Below are 21,143 nucleotides of genomic sequence, written 5' to 3'. Positions count from 1 at the left end.
CCAGTACAGTGGAGTTAGAGCACTAAAACCTGATGGTGTAGCAGATTTGAAAGTTACCCTAGCTTTGAGTCTTTTACACTGGGGGAGGAAAATTTAGAAATAGGAGTTGTGCTGGCCCTGCACTGGGAAAGACTTCTTTACTACTTGCATATAGCTTGCTGGGTGTTATTAAACATCTATCATGGTATAGAGCCATGCAAGCTCTAAAGTAGGAAGTAAAAGTTTTATTTAGGATACTGTCTTATTATTGACTGCTTTTCCCTCTACTTAAATGCATTTTGCATCAAATGTACTTTGTGTTTGTTTCATGGTGGAGGCTTTTCTAGTAGAGTTTGAAAAAATAAGGGTGCTTCTTTCCCATGGAGTTTGTGTACCAGACCCTGCTGGCCAGCCGCCACACTGGGCAGGGTCTGTGGGGTGGGCAGCAGAGGATGAATGTACTCGTACATCCTTCTCCTGCCCGCCCAGCCACAGACCTCGCATCTCTACAGAGCTGCTGACAGTAAAATCCAAAGGATATTTCACAACAGATTATAAGTATTTGAAACCAGAGCAAATGTCAGGCTGCTTGACAGCAAAAGATAGCCCTTTAGCACAGCCACCTGTATTACCTTCCATTTTCTTGATTTGGCAAGATCGCAGGCTTCAACCTCATTTAATACCTTTTCTCTGCATTTCCTTCCTGTAGGGTAGACATACATCTCCTCTCCCTTCACTTGTGCTGCACGGCTCGCCAGCTGCATGCCAAAACTTCCAAGGGAAATATTCAGGAGATGAGAAGTCAGCAGCAGCAAAGTACCAATTTCATGTCAGGCAGTGTGTCAGTAATAGGTGATAAAACAGCCCTTTCACCTGTTTAAAACCCTGATGCCTACTAGACATTCAGATCAGCATGTTGGGCAAGTTTTGTAGTTTCAGATACCAAGGTCATATTCTTAAAGATAAGCATTTAAATCGCATAAAAAAAATATGCAGGCAGGGGTGCAAAGAGGTAATTGCGCGTATGAAATATGCCGTTGCAAACACCCACTGGGTAATTGTGTGCTCACAAGCATTCAGCTGCACCTGCAATTTCCTGGTTTCCTTTTGGAATGACTTGTCTGTGCCCGGGTGCGTGTGTTTGGCACATTTCTTCTCTGCGCTTGAAACTGTGGCCCAAAGCACCGTGTTGCTGTTTAGCACAGATTTAAGCTTCTGATTTCAAAGCTGCTGTAATTAGTAACTTGCAGTCAGTGTACTCTACCAATTCTTAGCCCACTGGGATATTACCAGACTTTATTGTTTCTTTCTGTCTTTGTGGAACTTCTGTAAATCTTTTCTTTGATAGCAGCTAGGGTTTCAAAGCTGCCTACGTTTGAGCCAGAGGAGACTAATAATGATCTAATTAATGAAAGATGTTTTTCTCTGCATTGCTGTATTTTATCTCTTCCCCAAAGACTTGTTGGTGCAAGCCAACCTCAGGCACCAGCTAGGTCCTTTTTTTTTCTCATGTATTTGAGAAATACACAGATACATCTGTATATATCCCATGTTGTTCTCACTTGAGTGTGTAAATCTTGAAAAATCTTCCCAAGTGTAACTTGGATTTAGGAAGTAGCTTTGTTATTCCCAGAAGATTTTTCTTCCAGCTAAGATTTGTTTCTCTAGCTCAAACCACAAAGCCACTTCAACTCTCCCTAAAAGACTTCAGTCTGTGTAAGCTGCAGTGTAGGACATACTTATTATCCCCCAGTGGGTATTCATTGCCCCTCTCCTCCTGCTTTTTCAATTTCACTTTCTTTTTATTAATTAATGAACTCCCTTAATTATTTATAGAAGCCTTAAAATGCATCAGGGTTGGATTCCACAGTCTCTTCCTTGCCACATTGCACTGTTTTGCCACAGGAAGGGCACAAATTCCTTCCCAAAGGCACAAAGAGTGTTAGCAGCTTTAATTGGCAGTGCCCTAACACATCATTATGCACTGGGTGCAAAGCGAGGGAGTTCCTGCTGTGCACTTAAGATCAGTGAGTCTTCCTTTACAGCTCTTCAGGGCCAAATAGCACTGGGCAGGGCTTTGACCATCCTCTTGCTTATTTTAGGCTGGTGCAGGACAAGTTCAGTGGATTGCAGGTCTGTTCTCTCATCCGTCCAGACAAGCTGTGTCATGCTGCATGAACTGGCTGCATGAGAGGCATTACAGCAGCATAATTTTTCTCCCCTTTTTACTCCTACCTCATCGCTTTCTAGGTTTCTCGTTTCTTTATCACAGGGTCAACAATGGAACTGGTTTTTTTTTTTTAACTACTCCTTTGGTAGACCTGTTGTATATGTGCCTTAGAACCCAACCCTTCAGTCCAGCTTTACTATCCCCAGAACTTTCCCTTTCCAGCCTTGGCTCAGAGCTACCAAATTAACCCCTAAAGGTACCTAAAGCGTTAAGTCTGATTCCATCCAACTACAGAGATGCTGGGTAGTGTGGGAGGAGGCACAAGGAGCATGGCACAGCAGAAGAGAAGGGAGCACTTCAGTGGCAGAGATGTGAGCTGGCAGGCAAGTTGTGTCACTTTGTGGTGCTTTCTGACCTTGAGACACTGTCTCAATAAATCATGCCAAGTAATTAAAAACATAATTTAGAACTTAACTAGCGTGTCAGAACACTGGGTATATCCTGGTGATGCCTTTCTGTTTTCTTTCCCTCTCTCCCCCCATGATGCTGGGCTCTGGTGGAGTGAAACCACCTACTGAAGGCAAAAACTCAAACACAATTAATGGCTTGCTGCCAGCCACTTAAATACAGAGAAGTTGATCTAGCCCAGCTAGCTATCTGCAGGTGCCCTGGAGCCTCCTGCTGTATGTCGAATGGCCTCCTCTGACACTGCAAGCAAAACCACAGGTTCTCCTGCAGCATAAATATTTCCTCGCTGGTTTAAATACAAAGCAGATGCGTCTCATTTACTTGTGACCCTGAATACTGAGACTAGTAGCAAGGCAAGAAAATGATGGCAAGATATGAGGCACTTTAGAAAAAAAATGAAGGCAATGATAGAACTCGGACAGAAGTTGCCACGTCAGGGACATCATTTACCTGTTTGTTAGATTCTTAGAAAACAGATTTTTCATTGGTGATAACGGGCAAAGAATTGCCAGGTTTTGGATACCATTTGTCCCCATCCTCTGGCCCAGCACAAAGTGCAACACAGCTGAGTTGCCTTGTCGATGTCTGGGAGTCCGAGCTTCTGTGTTGGTCTTTTTAGCAGTGTTATGGTAGTGAGATCAGGGTGTGAAAACAAGAAAAGGGACTCGCTGCCCCGAAGAGAAACATTCTCAGTAAGAAGGGCAGAAGGAAGAGGAGAAAGTAAGAGCTGCTTCATTAGACACTGAGGTGCGAGAGAGTGACTTAATCTGGGACAGAGCTGGACCATACCTGTGTTTCTGGCAGGTTCAGTCCACACCATCCTTTTACCACAAAAGACAAAACAAATGCAGGAACAGAATAACCCAGATGTTGGATCTCTGACCTGGACTCAAGCTGTTTGGTACATGAGCGGTTGGATAGCAGCAGTCTGCCTGATCCCTGGGGGAAGGCTGACGCAGAGCACAGTTGCAGGCAGAGATACCAGATCTGTGGGAGCAGGCAAAGGACTGAAACAGCATGTAGCAGCACCTTATTGTCAGGACATGGCTGTGTATGTCCATGCAAGAGAAGCAGTGAAATAAAGCAAACTAAGCTGTGTTCCTCAGTGGGCAGTGTCTGATGGATGAAGGTGCTTCTATATTTCTCTTGCACTTGTTTGGAAGGGAAAAAGAGTACAGAACATAGTATATCTCTCTCTCACAGTTCAATTACTTTGGCAGAAGGTCTCGCTGGCTTTCTTTTACAAATGAAGCAAGTCAGAGAGGATAGTCTCACCTTTCTTTAAGCTGTGCTGGAGCCTCTCGCCACCAGCTGTTTCTGTATTGTTACCCACCCCTGCCATTTTGTTGGGCTGCAGCAGAGCTTATTTCTGCTGGTCGCCACCCTGCTGGCAGTTAATCGCCTGAGCACAAAACCAATCACACAACAAAAAACCCAAAGAGCTAATTAATTTTTAATTTGTGTCATTTAAAAATCCGTTGCATCTTCTTGCAGTTGGATTCTAAAGTGTGTCATTTCCTCAGGCAGGGGGGCAGCCTTTCCCGGTTTTGGGCGGAAGACCCTGCTCTCTTATCAAACCGGTGCCATGCTGGGTAAAACCTGGTGCAGCCCATCTGGATCAGATTAAGTTTGACTTAATTCTTTTTTCCTCTTTTTTTGGCAAGAGCTTTGGTACTTCATTTATTAAAACACAAACTTGACTCCATGCTGTAATTGCCCAGCTTGACAATAATAAATCTTATAAGCAGGTTTGCTGTTTGCATGCTTGAAGTAATGATTTACGTTCATTCACACAAAATTTTAGGGCTATAGTTTGTTTTTACAGCTATGTATTTGGAAGCCAGTGCAACAAACTGAGGAAGTGTGGTGTTCCCCTCTGGTGCCTGTTCCAGTGGGAGAAAAGAGCCTACACCACCCGCCAGCGAACAGGGTTGCCTTTCAGTTGAGGAGCAGAGGTCTGCGCTGCACGACCAGAGTCAGCTGGAGGCAGCAGGCGTTACATGAACCCTCAAGGGAAGGCTGCGGTATGGTTTTCTTTGTACCATTCTGTGACCATAAATTTCAGAAGCATTTATAGTTTGAGCTGGTATTTCTCATGCCTGGTTGATGATCAATGAGTTGTTAATTTGGAAAGTTAAAGCAGAATCTATTTAGTTTGCATTGCAAGCAAATAATTGCCTGCATGGTTTAAAGCAAAAAGGGGCCCTTATTTTGGATGGGACTTAGACCAGCAAAGTGCACCAGGATATTAATGTAGCGTACTTTTTCAGCTTCATGCAACTATGACAATTAGACTATGGCTATACTACTTTTCTTGGCTATACTACTTTTTAGTGTAGTTGTCTGCATTACACAGCCTGGGATGTTATGTCAATAGTTCCTGTAGTATTGGGCTTGAATTCAGGCCTGTTCCCACTGTGGGGCTCTGATTTCCCTGCCAGCTGATACAGCTTGCCTGGCTCTGGGGATATCTAGACAACAGGAAGCCTGGAGCTACCATGTTCATATAGACATTCTTATAGTGCCTGGCTGTGACACAAACAGAATAAATATGGAAATAGATCTCAGTGAGGACTAGCTGCTTAGCCTAGCTTGGGGAGAAAAAAGAAATGCCTTTGCTGTGCCACTAGGAACAGGAAAAAATTGCTCCAGGGCGACAGAGCTACCTTCTAAATTTGGAAGTGCCTATTTCATTTTGCCAGTTCTGCCTGTTTGGGGACCCTGTTATCTGCGGGTCTTAAATAGAGGATAGGGGAGCCTGAGTGGGAACAGACAGAGCGCCATGGGAGCGCTGGGGACGCACTGGATTCATTCCTCTCTGCTCCCATGACCAAAGGAGCTGTAGACCTGTCCTTTGGATTTCTTTCTGCTTATTACAAAGGTATAATAGTCATGGTGAAGACAATGAAGATCCCAAACAGAGGCTCCATTCACAAGTTTCTGGCAATTCTCAGTGGCACAGCAGGGCAGCTAGTCCACCATCGTGCCTGATAACCAGCAGCAAACCCCTGACTGTCTGCTATGGCTGGGTGAGATCATTAGGGATGCACTTCAAGTGTTCATAAGCACAGAGCCACCGCTGTGGGGAAGCCTTGAGCCTGAGAGCTGCAAATCTGTTATTGTATGTGCCTGATGGCTGTCTCGCCCTCTCTCTTACTGCTGTGTTCCTAATGCTAGATGTGAAAAATTAGCAAGACTCCCTTCATGCAAACAGTGGGAGGAAGTCTGCCCCTCCTGATTTATGCAATATGAGGAGCAAAGGCAGAATGTCAGATTATCAACAGGACAGGGTTTTCTTGTGCTTTCCGGCCTGACTCAATGCATTTCACTGATGTCACAGATTTATATCTGCGAGGGTTTGATTTGTTTGGGTTTGCAGGTAGGTCCTCCAGTCATACTTCCAAGGTGAAATATTGAGTGACTTATCTCTGGATTTTATTGATCCTATCTCCTTTGGATAATTTTTTACGTAGTGCTGATTCAGGCCAGTGAAGTCCTAGGCACAGTAGGTGCTCCGGACAAATCAGTATTTGGCTCTTTACTGTCAAAATCCTGGCCAAATGCACACTGGACTCTGCGTGTGGCAGAGGGGTTTGCTGGCTGTTCCCCAGCCTTGCCTGGAGGTGGCCAACCCTGGAGCAGCACTTTACAGCTGATGTCTTTTGTTCAGGAAGACAGGATATTTGTTTAAAGGGGAGCAACCATGATAATACTTCAAAGTCAAGTAATTCATTTCAATGGGGAACAGGAATATGACACTGACAGCATCAATGTGAGGCTCCCACAGCAACCACAGCAATATGCTTCAAAATCTGAGTAGCTGACATTCATCTCCTGTAGACTGAAAGGAGAGGTTGCCCAAACCCACCCTCTCTAGCCTGTTTTCCTCTCCCATCTGCGGACCCCAAAGATGCTAGTTACATTTCCTGCAGAGCTTTAGTTATCACTCAGATCTTCAAGTCAAACGGAAAATAATAATTGTGCTTCACTGAGCCAAGGGAGAAAGAAAAATATGAGATATTCAGAAATATCTAATGCAAATATTGGCTTGCCCCATCCCCCCAACATTGGTTATTACTGAAAAATCAAGGAAGTTTGAAATGCACTTTGCACACAGACTCGGCATAAATAACACTACTTTGCATTTCATCAGCCTTATTTTCCCCATGGGTTCACTGTCATCTCTCATTTAGGCACCACAGGGATGATCAACTTCAGAAAGAAGTTGAGATGAAAGGCGCCAAAATATGAGTGGGTAAAAAAAATTCCTGGCACTCAAGAGCAATCCAGAAAACTTTCTGCTCCACAGGTGCATGAGCACTGGGGGATTGAGTCAGTCTTTTTTTTTAAAGGAAAACTTCTTCTGTATCAATAGTATAAAGATTGAGTATGAAGTCACATTTTGCTGTTGAAGTGTTTACCAACAATACTTGGTATTGTCTGTGACACTAGATACAGTACTTTTGTGATCACTGTGAAACTAGGAGTTCCTGTGCACTGGAGGGAGAAATGCAGGCAATATATTAATAATTTTTTATTTAATTTTTATTTCAAGGTGTATTTAATGCTATAAAATAATCACAGCTGTTATCTACAAGGGAAAAAAAAAGGTAAAGATAATGGCATTCAGATTAAAAGAGATGCAGTAAGACAGAAGGATATTTCTGTGGCTGTGGTATCTCAGGTAGGATTCAAATCTGGGTTCACCTTCCATCTTCCTGTTTGACCCAGTGCAAGTCTATCTCTTGTGCCCCGGTTTCCCAGTTGCTAAACAGGGATTGAAATATCCCTTTCTCTCAGGCATTGCCTGCAGTGACCAACAGGACAATGAACTCTTCACAACAGTGTATACACTCCTGGGATGCACTGCCTGATCGAAAAGGAGGAGAAAAGGGCAGACCTAAGTGTAGGACAACAGCAGAGGCAGGAGCAGAGAGGCAAGTGTAGCCTGAAAGCCAAATCGGTGACTTCAGAGGAAGACCCACAAACCTGAATAAGACAGACCAGGACCTCCTGACCACAGAAGGCAGTGGCTGTGATCTGTAGATGTGCCATGCGCAGAGTGAGGATAACCTGAGGGGTGGCTGAGGAGGGAACTGGCCCACTCATACACACGGAACACAAGGAAGCCTTGGCTTTGAATGGGGCTTACAAGAGAAGATACAAAGACTAATAATACTGGACAAGTGATTAAAAATACCTTGACAGCAACAAAAAAGGGATAAAGCGAGATCAAGTCATATCTTTTCAATACAGTCTGGTACACGTAGATGTGCACAGAATAATTTTGGGAAAGGTGAAGCAATATTCCAACAGCTAAATATCTCTGCTTTTATTTGTTTTATATGCAATCATCTTCCTGAAGGGGATTCATTCAAGACATCTGAGTAATATAGCAGAGCTAATTGACACGTGGTTCAGTAAAACGTCACTATACTGCATCCTCCAGAGGAGATTTATATACCTCAGTATACATGATTTTTCTTATTTGTCTGTATGTTTATTCTTTCAGAGAACGGTGCGTTGTAGGTCAATATGAGGTGCCTTTGGAAACTTCTAGGTGCAGAGAATTACTCTGGCTGCCACTAGCAGGTTTTTATACAGTATGGCTTCCTTCTGCATTGAAATGGCTTAGGAGCAGCTTTCAGACACCCATCATGCATAATGCTTTCAAATATATCATCCAGGCTGTGTTTTGCGTCCACTTTTATAGCTGTAGATGGTGCTTAGTCAGGCAATTTGCACAAGGTCATGAAGTTAAGTGGCTAAGTGAACATCTTCAGACCAGCATCCTTATTAGTTCCCAGCCCTGCCTTAAACACATATGGGCGAAAAGGGTCAGGTTTTCCTGGTGGCATCCAGCAGATCAGCAGTTGCTTCCCTTCCCTCCTGCTCTCTCCTGTGGCAGTGAGGAGTATCTGTCTCATACAGGGGAGCGCGGGGGGAGCTGCACCCTTTCAGGTATCTGCCCAGGCTCAGCCTCCAGCAGTGCTGAGCTGCCCAGTCTTATCCAAAGCCAGGCAGAAACCCTTGGTTCTCCAGAGTGCTGCACATCAGGCTCTAAAAATCTCATAAAACCACTTCTAAGGCATTCTCTATAGAGTTGTCTGTTTAAATGTTTAATTTGGGGACTGGCTAAGAATAATCTAGCAGCTGATTAAGAAAGATGCCAGTTCTGCTGGATTGATAATCCATAATGTACACATGTTATTGCTATTGTAGCAATGTTATGTTGTGGGTATGAAGTAGCATCATCATTTTCTACTGAGCTTGGGCTATCTGTCACCTTGATTTTGTCAGCCTAGCGATAAAATTAAGTACTATTTTAAGGACCTTGCTGGTGAGCGTCTTTCTGTCAGAATGAAACTGCCTTATGCTAAAGATATTCCAGGGAAGCAGAAGTTGTAGCCCTGATGGAGACTAACTCTGAGGTAGATGGGAAGACATCAAGAATACAGCATCAGATTAGTTTTTTAGCTACTAAAAATAATTGTTGCCCTGCTGTTCACCTGGAGGAGCCAGTTCCATTGCTGAAGCACAGGGGAAATTATGAGATGTGCTGGTTACTGTTATCATAGCATAAAACAAAACTGTGCTTCCTTTCTGGAGCAGTTTCCCCTGTGTGTGATCAAGGTGTGATACAACCAGAGTGTGCTCAGACTGTGAACTTTATTTCCTGACCTTGACGTGACTCAGGGTTACAGAAGCAAATACCCCTGTCACCACATGTGGCCCGTATCCATTGACTCCAGCGGTTTTTTTCTGTGTCTTTTCACAAACATCTTTTTGATTATGATAGTGCTATTTACAAGGTTATTCTTCACGTGACTTTCTTCCCTGTATCAGGCAATATCTTTGTCCTCAAAGGTCCTGAGGTCTAAGCTTTCATATTTTAGAAGCTCTCATTCCTTCTCATCTACTGTCTGCACAACAACTTCTGACCAGTCATTTGAAATCATTGATTTCAAATCTCATTCTGCTACTTGTGCCCATTACGTTACTACTAGTAATAGCCCTTGGGTCTTGCAGAGTGCAAGATCTTTAAGCCAGACATCAGTTTCAGTATCTTTATCCCCATTTTGTATTGGGTAAACTGAGGTATAAAAAAGAAACTTGCTTTAAGATGTTAATGGGCATCCGTGGTATAGACACCTTTTAAAAGAGTTGAAATGTCCAGGTGCCTTTCTGATCGGCTGTCCAGTCAGTACCAGTTTTGGAGATTTGGGGCTGGATGGGGGCAGGAAGCCCAGATGCAGATATATACCAGATACAAATCAGATCCATGTTATTTCTACAGACTAAAATAATAAAGGAAAATACTGGGAAAAGAACTAATCAGTCCAAAATTACTACAACATTGTCATCTTCATGTGAACTAACCGTTCAAATTCCCTTTGAAGCTCACAGGGAACAATGGACACTTTTAAGGCATGATTCTTCTTCTAAAGTGGGTGTCTAAAAGCAGGATGAATCAGCTGCTCTGGGAGTGCACGTACTTCTCCTTTGGCTGAAACCAGGGTGAGATGTTGACATGCACACGGGAGGTGTTATTAGAGGAGAGAGCCTCCCTCTCCCCTGGTCTGAGGGGAGGGTCAGCGTTCTCCATAGGCACAGGTCATGTAGAACTGGAAGCAGGGCTCACTCTGCAGTTCTGCCCTGTCCCTTGTCCCCTTAATCTCCTTCAAACATACAGCAGCAAACAATTACTGGAACCCAAACAGCCTGGGAGAAAACACAGAGCTAGATCCTTTTCATTTAGCCAAGTATATGATTTGAAAACAAACAAATGCTTTCTTTAAAACAAATCCAGTACAGCAATTTATTTGCAAAATTCCTGGAGTGGAGCAGAAGCCACATAAAAGCTTTGAGGCTGTGGATCGAATCAAGGGCATGTTGTATTTAGCAGATGCGAATAGATAAGCCACAGACAGAATATAAGGGAAGGGAAAAATACATTTCCATGGTTGGGAAGATAGCACATGTTTATATCTGGGATGTTTCACTGACTTCTCCTTTTCCAAACATAACACTGAGCACATTAGTGAAGGATGCGTCACATTTACTGATTATTGCATTAGCCAAATATAGAACAATATTGAATTCCTTCCATCAGTGGCCCCTTGCAGACCAAACCAGCGCAGGTTATAGAGCAGAGCCTGTGGGGTAGCTGTGCTGCGGTTTGGTATGTTTAGAGGAATGTTGTCACCAGAATCAAAGTGCCACTGTTTGTACATTTCTTCTTCTTGTTTGCAGAGCTGTTGTTATTATTACAGGAATATCTCATGGGCTGTGGCACAGAGCAGGCCTCCACACTGCTAGGCGTTTTGCAAACACAGAAGAAAAGGTTGTGCCAGTTGTTTTGAGGTTGTAGTTTGCACTGTAGTTTGGTTAATAACATACCTGGAGTGACAAGCTTTTTAACCACATCAAAAGCATTTCCTGTCACTGGGAAGCACCGGTTCTATGGGAAACCCTTCTCCAAAGCAATTGGAAAGACAGCGTGACTCTGGAAAAATCAAGCCTAAGGCCATCATTTTGAAGTGGTCTAAACCAATACAGCAATGATCTTTCATGTGAGCTGCAATTTTGGCCCTGAATATTTGACCTTGGAAACTTAATGACTGAATATCAGAAGTGAAGAAAAGAAGTTTTCATCATGAGGAGTGTATGAAAAATTAGCAACTCTTTGTTCACACTCTTCTGCTGAGACTCCTCCCCATATTTAGAAATATTTGACATCATCTTTGGATAGACATCAATTTTTGATAATATTCCAGGCATGCACCCAGGTCAGCCAACTAATACAGCACAGGCTGGCTGCTAATAGACTGAGCAGATGACCGGGAACTATTCGTTTGCTCCGTTAAAACCTCTGTCCTCCCGTTCAGGAAAATTCCTACCACAGAGGTGGTTAGATTTATTAGTGGAGTATGTATTGGTCTCAGTTTGCTGTCATGTTGTTAGGGGAGGGTGAAGGGTGCGTGAGGATGAATTCAGGTGCTGTTTTGTTTTATCTGATAGAGTCTGCCATTGCAATCAGGGAATTAGATTCTCTCTCTCTCTCCTCCAAAGTTTATTTATGGATTTGTGGGACGAGAACAGAGTGTGATGCAGGAAGCACGATGCAACCTGAGAGCGCCTTGGGTAAGACCAGATGTCAGAGAGTGCTTGCTTTCTGAGTTAGTTATTTCTCTCCCACTTGGTGCTGCACACATTTTAACTCGGTTGTAACAATTCACACATCTTCAGAATGGAGTTTGTCATAATCGAGGAAATAAGTCCCATCAAGAGAAATACAAACAGAAGGAAACTCCGCTCCTGAGTTCACTCGTCATCATAAACACTTCACACTTCTCTGGACTCTTGGAGTTCTCTAACAGTATAAATGCAGTGGGAATCTTTTGCTTGTTGCTGGCATGTGGGCGTTTGCATCATGGAACTGAGCAACTGCTCACTGATCGCAGTCTTTTACTGCAGTATTTCTCCATACAAAAAGAGGTGAGGATGAATCCATGGCTCCAAGTAAGTAGGGAACATGGAGAGATGCTGGTACTTGCAGTGGGTTAGATCCATGCCATGTTAGCATTCATTTGCCATGACGTGTCTATACTGATACGCTAAAACTACTGGGGTGGAAGAGAGTCTTGCATATATATGGTAGATAACATCCGTATTTCAAGAGAAATGTAGCATCTAAATCTATCAGCAGGACACTTAGTTCACTACTAGTCTGGATATTTTGTTGTTAACAGAGGCCAATTGATTGACCGAGAAAGGAAATGCATCAAGAACTGGTACTGAATATAAATTGAAGTCCCTGCTTTTTGGGTGTCTGCTTGGTTTCATTTTTAAGAAGGAACAAATATGAGTGAGAGAATTTATATTAAAATTTATATTTAAGATTATTAAAGCCTGCTTCACAGACTGCAGATATTAATATCTAGACCATGGTACCAGATAATCTCCCAGCAGGGAGTGGTGTTTGAACCATGAAATGTCAGTGTTCAGTTGTAGGAAGAATGAGCATAGGGCTTTGCAGATCTGTGTTGGAAAGTTTAAGTTCTTACTTGTGAATAAATATAAAATATTAATTATTGAAGGATATTTTTGAGGGGATGTAGTCTAACAGTGGATGGATGTAAAGCAGCTGCCCTATGCCTTCAGAGGAAACATGATTATAAAGGAATTGTAGTGGGTAAAGAAAAAATATGTTTAATATATTTTGAAATAAAAATAAATCCTTAGAAATTAGATATGGCTGTCAATACTCTGAGAAAATCTCTAACCAAATTAATGCCATGATAAGTATATTTGTTGTGGGTTTAGTGGATTTTACTAGGGAGGCATGCCTAAGAATTTGTAAACACTATTTATTAAATCTGATGAAGGGGAAAATTTAACCATATGGTGGTAAAGCATGAAGTGAGCATGCTCTGGCTTGCAAAGTATTTAATTATCAAAGTTACTGCTCTTCCAAAACACACTCATCTCCAAGACTGACCTCGGGGAGAAAGTAATTCCTCTCGTAGATGGCTTGATAAAGTTAGAAAATGGGTCAATAGCTGAGATTGAAAAGGAGGTGATAACTGAAGATTCCCTGATGGGAAGAAGGTGGCGAGGGGAGGCAGTGAGCAGCCCTGGCCAGCCCGCTCGGTGGTCCTCGCTCAGCACAGTGCTCTGCGGGTGCCTGGCGTGGGCTGTACGCGAAGTGAGGTGAGATAAGAAGTATTAGCTTTATCCGACTAGTCCATATAGCGCTTCCATGTGTGCCGGCTCATTAGTGTTGCTGGTCAGCCGCCCTGAAGAGGGAGGGTCAATTGGAGTGGATAAGCTGGAGAAGCTTCATCTCCCCTCCATAGGCCGTCAGGAGGATTCCTTGGCTTGAGCTGATCCAGCAAGAAAGTGCTCGTAATCACATAGCCAACCTTTTAGGTTACCTTTTTGAGATAAGGAGCTTCTAAATTTTTTTCAGCTACTTTTCACCTCTCCCATAAGCCTGCCCTAGTATTTTCTCTCTTGTGCATTTACAAAAGCCTGCAGTACTTTTCCATGGATGCCATGGACATGTGCAGCACTAAGAAGCGTGCGGGGCCTTTCTGTGGATATAAAAGGAAGAAAGGGAAAAAGAATGCAGTGGAGAGGCTTCCCTCAAGACATGCACGTGCATACACACGCTGTTACTGCTTAACACTTCTGTTTCCTCCAGGATTCAGCCTCCGGTTCACCTCCTTTCTAATGTTTTATTTAACCTCCACTTAACCTTCCTCTTTAACCATCTGCTTGTTTACTGACTCCTAGCTTCTCGTCCTCAGTATTCCCTTCAGCAATCACTGCTCTTTATTAAACCTTTCTTCTTCCTGCACCAGAAGCCCGTTCCTTTCCAAAAGCAAAGAGCAGTTGCTCAGTTGAGCAGGTTTTGGTATTGTATAAGGACAAGTTCCTAGAGCTGTTGGTGTAATTCCCAGGACTCATGTCCAACTAGTTTCCAGTCTATTATTAGCCATGGAGCCCTTTTTAAATGCAAGGTAACACACATAGAGATGCTTGAATTGTATTAGCTGAGTTACTTGAGGAAGCTTGCAGCACTATATCTCATTTTTCACTGGATGGATACATAGAGGACTTTATAGCATTTCTAATAACTGATATTATAAACTTCCATTAGCAGGTAATGTACCACAGATTCAAGATCCTGATTCTTACTTGTACGAAAGTCTTTAGGGAAGGCCTTGGTCACCTTGGGTCCATGAGCAGTGACTACATTGCAATTTGACTACTCATTTTTTTATATATTTATGTTTTTTCCTGAGTTTTCTGTGCCTGTACTAAATGACAGGGCAAGGATATGTTCCTAATTGCGCTCTGTAGTTTCGAATTCAGTGTTTAAGTGGTAAGGGTAAAAGAGAGAAAAACAGAAATGGAGAGGAGCGCAGCTTTGCCTAAGGCAGTCTGCTGAAGATGGGGAAGAAAGAGGCCCTGAATAAGACAAAATAAAAATTGCAGGTATTAGAAAATTGGCCAATGAAGAGGTCTTGAATTCCACTTGTAAAAGAAAGGAAAGAGCTTTCATTCTTTCCTGGTTTCAGTGTGCTATCCCGCAGACGAACTCTGTGTATTCTGGTATATTATCAAGTTTGAACAGTAATTCTACATGATTGTTCCTTAAAAACGGCTATTGATGCTTTTGGTAACTCACCTTTTCACAGCTCTCCTGCTACGTAGCGTGTGGCTGTGAGGGGAATACTGAATCATTCTCAGGTTGGCTTCTGATTTGAAAACTGTCTCTGTGAATCTGAAGAGATGACAGGAGATGACCTTTCCCTGAAATACTTTGTAAAGACCCAGGAAATACTTTAGAAGTTGTAATACAATTCCTAAAAAGAGAAAGAAGATGTAAAAATCTGAGAGTAGGTTGTTTTTCACTCTAGAGCAAAGCTTTGGGGGTTTTTCTGACTGTGCCTTGGACACTCTGTGGCAGGCACTAATGTAGAATGAGAATGGAGGCTTCCTTGGTGTTCTAGGTAGGATGGATGGGCTCAAAATCATTGCTGGTGTTGGAAGGAGAAGAGAACATATGGTTGTCTACTGGAAATGAGACTTTTGTTATGAGGAATAGTGTTTGTTCCCACCAGTAGGTCAAGCCCAACCTTAGGCTGACTAAGACTACATTGGCCAAGCCAGTTTCTGCATTTCTGGGATTTTTTGGAGCTTACACCTTTAACATAAAAATGTCCAAGCACAGTCTGACCGTATAGAACACAATTATATCCTTTTCAAATTCACATCGGGGAAGTATGAAGTGCTTAATCTCGTACTTTCTTCATTAATTGCAAATTTAATTTATAAACAGCTGCATGAGTTAGAAATTCCATCTCCTGTGATGAATACAGACCAATTAAGGTTATAAGTAGAAATAATTTATGGGATGTGTCAAAAGCAAAAATAGATTTACATAGAGCTGTATTGATTGAAATGCAATCTCATCAATCTGGAGGATGTTCTGGACAGTATTCAAGGGACTTGGAGATGAAAAAGATGGGAAGACAACACAATAAACCGAACATCTTCATTTGTAAGGCAACTAAAACGTATCACTGAATCCCAGCTGCTATAATAATTCCCTCCCTTCTCACACAGCTCCGCAATACTGACAAATCTAAATATGAAGAAGAAAAATGTCTCTAGAAGTCTGTTATTTTGCTGCCTGAATTGTGTCAAGGAAGTGTAAATATAATCTCGTTTTATCCTCCGATCTGAAATGGATTTCAGTGGCACAGATCACAATGTAACTTGCCTTGATTGGTAATAACTCCCTTGTTACCATCAGTAATACGGTGAGGTGGGGAGGAAGGAGAAAGCAGTTCATGACAGAATTACTAGACAATTCACTGAAAATTCTGTATGTTTATTTGTGCCAGGAAGGGAGAGTAGACCCCAAAGGTTTGCTGTGAGAAACAGACCATCCTAAGGAAATTCTTTCTACAATTATTTGGGTGCAGAGGCCCAAGTGGCATCATATGACAAATACCGCCAAGTTATCTCTCTTCGAGTGATCCATAAGAAGCTTACAGTTTTCTTGGATTTGTTATGCATAAACTAATTCTGGCTGATACTTCTTGGTGCTTTCAGAAACACTAGACAGCAGGTTGGTAGAGATTCAAAGCGCAAGCTGCCTTGGTCAGTTCTGGAGGCGCTTCTTGCTCCTTCTGGTCCATAGCTGACCGTAAAAACCCAAGCTCTTCCTCCCTTACCTACTGCAACCCTCCAGCAACAACTGTGCTCCCAGAGTGGAAGTGTCTCTTCTGAATCTGGTTGGGTCAGCTGGATACTTCTCTGCTCTCAGCGGCTCATTCCGCCTCCCCACTCGGAGAACGTCAGCCCCGTTCCTCCCGCACACACACCTGTGCCAGCAGCGCTGTGCGAGTGCTTCCAGCCTGATGCGGACAAAGGCAGCCCGTCCCTGCTGGCTGTCAGGCTCTCCGGCTGTCTCTGCCAGGGCGTCAGCAAGGCAATGCTGCCGTCGGCTCTTTTGCTAGCAGGGCTCGGAGGGCAGGACCACCAGTGGAGGGGGACCAGGCCGCTCCCGAGGGGGCTGTGACATCTCCCAGCAGCACAGCGGCATGCCAAGCAAAGCACAGCCCGTGGTCTCAGCACTGAAGGCCTTGGACAAGTGCTACTGCGGAAAGGCCGTTGTTCTCCAAGCTGGTCCTCTTCTCTAGAGACTATTGTCCTCACAGCTCTGACTGCTGAGCAGGACACGTGGGCACTTCTGTGGCTGTGCAGAACCAGCACGGTGGTGAGAGGAAACTGAGTGTCCTTTGGCCTCCTTTGGTCACTTAGTGGATTTATTTGGCAGCTGGAAACAGTGTGACCGATAGCTCAGGAAAACAGTGGAGGGAAGATGGGGAGAGAGATAGCTGGTGCTGTCTCTAGTCTTGTCTGGGATCCTCTATGCATGGCCATATCATAGGGTCAGCATTTGATGAAGGAATGGCTGATGTTTGACACATCTGTGGCTTTAGAGACTTCGGTGAGTCCATACAGTGCCTTATAAATTGTAAATGAAATCCCAGACTGGAGCTGTCTCCCAGTTTTCTCTCATCCCAGTTCTTCAGCAAATGAATTCCTAACCTGTTCACCTGGCCAGGCAACTTAATTTTATCTTGGATTTACTGCTCACGCGGCTCCATCCATTTCCTCTCCCTTCCCCAAGCGTGACTATGCAGTAGCTGGCAGAGCTGTATGAGGAAGCACAGTGTGTCTGAGGCTCTGCTAGCTTGGTAGCCAGCCAAAAATGACGCATGTGGAGACCCCCCTCCACAGCTGTATCCTTTTCAAAGTGATGTTTGTAGCAGAGAGCTACAAAAGTGCTATTATGTTGTCTTGAGTGGCTATGCGGGTTGCATTCTAAGCAGAGCAGGGATTAAATTTTGCCATCACTGCCCATGAGCAATTTGCCATTGTGCAGCGAGCAGCTTTCAGAGCAGGTTATTATTGCTGTCTGCGCTGTACCATTCTTATTATATGAAACCTGAAACAGGACTCCCAACCTTGGAAGAAAAAGGATAATCCCTTTTCCTCTATTGTTGGCAATACCGTCTTAGAAGCCAGAGAAATGAAGCCCCCCTTCTCCTCCCTTAATGATCCTGTGCTTTTCTACTCAGCGTTATTTCTGTGTTTGCTTCTGCTGCATTTCGAACAATGCTGGGTCTAATATGGCTGTTCCCACTGAACAGCTGATGGAAGGCCATGTCTTGCCCAGAGATCTCCGTCTGTGCACAAATGAGCGATGACAGCCACTTCTGGGGACAGGAAGTTAACTGGCAGTTTACAGTGAACAAAGCAAGTGGCAGAACCTGTTGAGGTGTATTTATTTTTATTTTATTAGGGGTCAGACGTATTAGTGACAGAGAATGGCTTTTTGGAATGGAAATTTCTAAAGAAAAGAGGTACTTATCTCCAAGGGGTGTTTCTTCCATTATTGTTATCTAGACAGGGCCAAAATTTTAACAGCTCAAGATGCTTTGAATTAAAGCAAAACCCCCTCCTTTCCTTTTCTCATCCCACTCCATCTCTCCACCCAGTTGCAATCCAGATCACAGAAATGCCCACCACTGCCTCTCAAACTAGTTTTTTTCTTTCAGACAGGCAAAAAATGTCACACTTGACTGCACGCTGTATTGAAGAGGTACTACCACATGTTTGCACTTTTCTGTTTTTCCATTTTTCTCTAACTGTACTTAATACTCCTAATTAACCCCGAATTTCAATCCTTTTCCATATTATATAAGAATCCAATTGCTGTTCAGTTGACTCCCACAGAATAACTTTGTATCTGTCTTAAATACCAGCTTGATACCAAAGTAAATTTACCATTAAAATGAGTTCAGTAATTTCTTCTTTGCCTCAGCTTCATAGTGAAGGAGGACCTGGCTCTTTGCAAAACAAGTGCTGATGGAAATTGGGTGGCAGCTCTAAGTCTCCTATCTTATCTCAGGTGAACCCTGTCCTCTCAGGCCTCCTGTATGAAGATGAAGACCCCAAAAACCCAGAGGAATTCCTGGGAAGATCTGAAGAAGGCCATCTGTGTGGATGAAATTGCCCCAGAAATCAGAGTGGCTTTTCTTCACTTCTTCTCAGGATCCGTATTCATTCTACCTTATAAAAAGTCCTCTTTGAGAGAAACACTTTTATCACTTTTTACTCTAAGGACCCATACCAGTCTCCTTTTTGAAAGAAAAGGCTAAGAATTCAAGGCCTAGGGTCAAAATCAGCTTCTTAAAAGAAAATGTCCAGACACAGAAAGAAGCCCAGTGAAGACCTTTTTATTGCTCCTGATTTTACATGTGGTCGATCCTATGGTGCTGAGAGCAGTGCAAGAATCAAAGTAGTGATCATATCTGTGAGCATCACAGGGGATGAGGTTCAAGGCATCACTCTGCCTAAGGAAATGTCAGGGCTTCTGGACTGGGTCCTGGATCTGGGCTTGGTTTGCATGAGCTGGTGGAAGGCCCTTTGCTAATGAAGTCCATCTTCCTCTGGTCCATAAACAATTTGTTTTGTGAGCCAGAATGTCCCAAGTCCCAAGTTTCCTCCGGATATCTCTCTCAGTTCACTGTCCAAGAAAGTACAAGCTTTGGCAGAAGCTTTTCCATGACTGAGGCATTTTCTGCCTGCATTGCCCGATGAACTCACACAACAGCCTTTCCCTTCTGCACCTTGAAGCGATGTTGGTCAGGGCCACAAAAAATTTGGGAGATTCATTTTCTCTGGGGGTTCTACCTCTCTGTCAAATCTTCTTTAAATAGGCCAGTGATTCCAGCACACATTAGGGGGAGAGCATGCAGATGCGCACCCAGACAGCCAGCATGGGCACCTCTGCGTCATTTCCATAGGAAACAAAGCTATAGCGATGTCGGATTGCATTGACCTACTGTATGAGGAGGTTGTGAAATTTAATTAGTGCTCAAAGAAGCACTTGGCGATCTTGGGACACAAAAGTGTGATTGAAGTATCTTTGTTTCCATGCTAGTAAAATCTGCCCGAAAATGAAATAACCACATGGCTTTTCCGGTCAACATTTGTTGGAGCAGAATGATAATGGGTGGAGGAGGGAAATACATTTGTGCCGTTCCCTTTCTGCTCAGGCTCGGGGCTGTCAGTCTAGTGCTATGCCCTGTCAGCTTCACAACGGGGAAGCGGTACCAACCCGACAAGCGGGGGCATTCAAATCAAGTGCGGTGATCACACAGTAAATGCTTAGGAAGGAGCTTTGTGTTGCAGTTTCACATGTAGGAACGAAAGAAACACCCTCCCCTCACTCCCCCATGGCCCCTCATTTCCGACAGGCTTGGAGGCTCTAATTACGCTATTGCACAGCTCCTGGCAATTGCAAGGGCTTTTAATGCTGCTGCCTGCTTTGGAGGAGAGAAACTGGACTAATCTGCTTTGTGTAGTGTCCCTTGCTGGAGATAAGAGACAGAAGTGAGTTGCAGGGAATGTAAATTGAATGAACATATTGCAGTTGCTGGACACAGCTCTGGTAGGTCTGCTCTGGCTCCGCTTCTGATTGACACAGCCCATCTTGCCCAATGCTACCGCACCACGTGTCCCTACTGCTTGTCCCAGAGTACAGCCATGAAACAGGCTGTGGCTTCACGGTATGGCACAGGGGCTTTCAGTGGGTTTTCCATCATAAATTTTTCTTTCTTTACCTTTTTCCCCTCCTTCCTTCCTGTGAGCAGATGAAACATGCACTTAATTTTCAGGAAAGTGACTGCTGTGGTAGCAGCTGTGGGAAATCAAATGCACAGCAGGCCCCCATAATTCACAATAATTTTGTGTAGCAGTTTCTGATGATGTGATATCAGGTGAAAATTATCCCTGCTACTTTCTCGTGTGCCACATCTTTGAACTCCAGCCTGCTTTTCCATTGGCATGTGTGCCTAGGGCTACCAGATTATTGACAGAGGAGAAGAAGTAATATCACAGATTTAGTTTTTAAATCTTCCTTGTAAGTGTATTGCTGGGGATGCACACAGGGTGCTGCTGGAGCCTCAGCAGCAAAGACCATTGTTTTTAGCCCTTTAATCTCCACTGTTTGTATTTATACAGATTCCTTTGCTAAGAAGCATCCATTTTGATCTATTATATTTACCCACAAATGTGATAGTTACTTCTGACGAGATAAAAATGATAATGATATCTCTGTGTCACAGGATTTTATTTCAAATGAAAGATCTAACGGAGCATATCATGTTTTATTATTGCTGTAACTTCAGTTATTAGTATCTGTGGAGAGGCGTCCTTCCCTTCCCTGTCTCCGTTCAGGCTGCGGGACTGGAGCTTGGCTGGGGGCGCAGGAAAGGATGCGCATGGGCTCCGGTTGAATGTACCATCCAGCACAGGCTGTGCAGCCCCTCCTTTTAAAAGATTCTGGAAAACATGCTTGGAAAAGCGGGTCCAGGATGCCTATTCCCCATCAGCCAGTGTACAGCTTAGAAGACATGAGACCCAAGGCTTCACA

Source organism: Gymnogyps californianus, chromosome 20 (assembly GCF_018139145.2).
Source record: "Gymnogyps californianus isolate 813 chromosome 20, ASM1813914v2, whole genome shotgun sequence".
NCBI classification, from domain to species: Eukaryota; Metazoa; Chordata; class Aves; order Accipitriformes; family Cathartidae; genus Gymnogyps; species Gymnogyps californianus.
Note: the sequence above shows the minus strand (reverse complement) of the source record.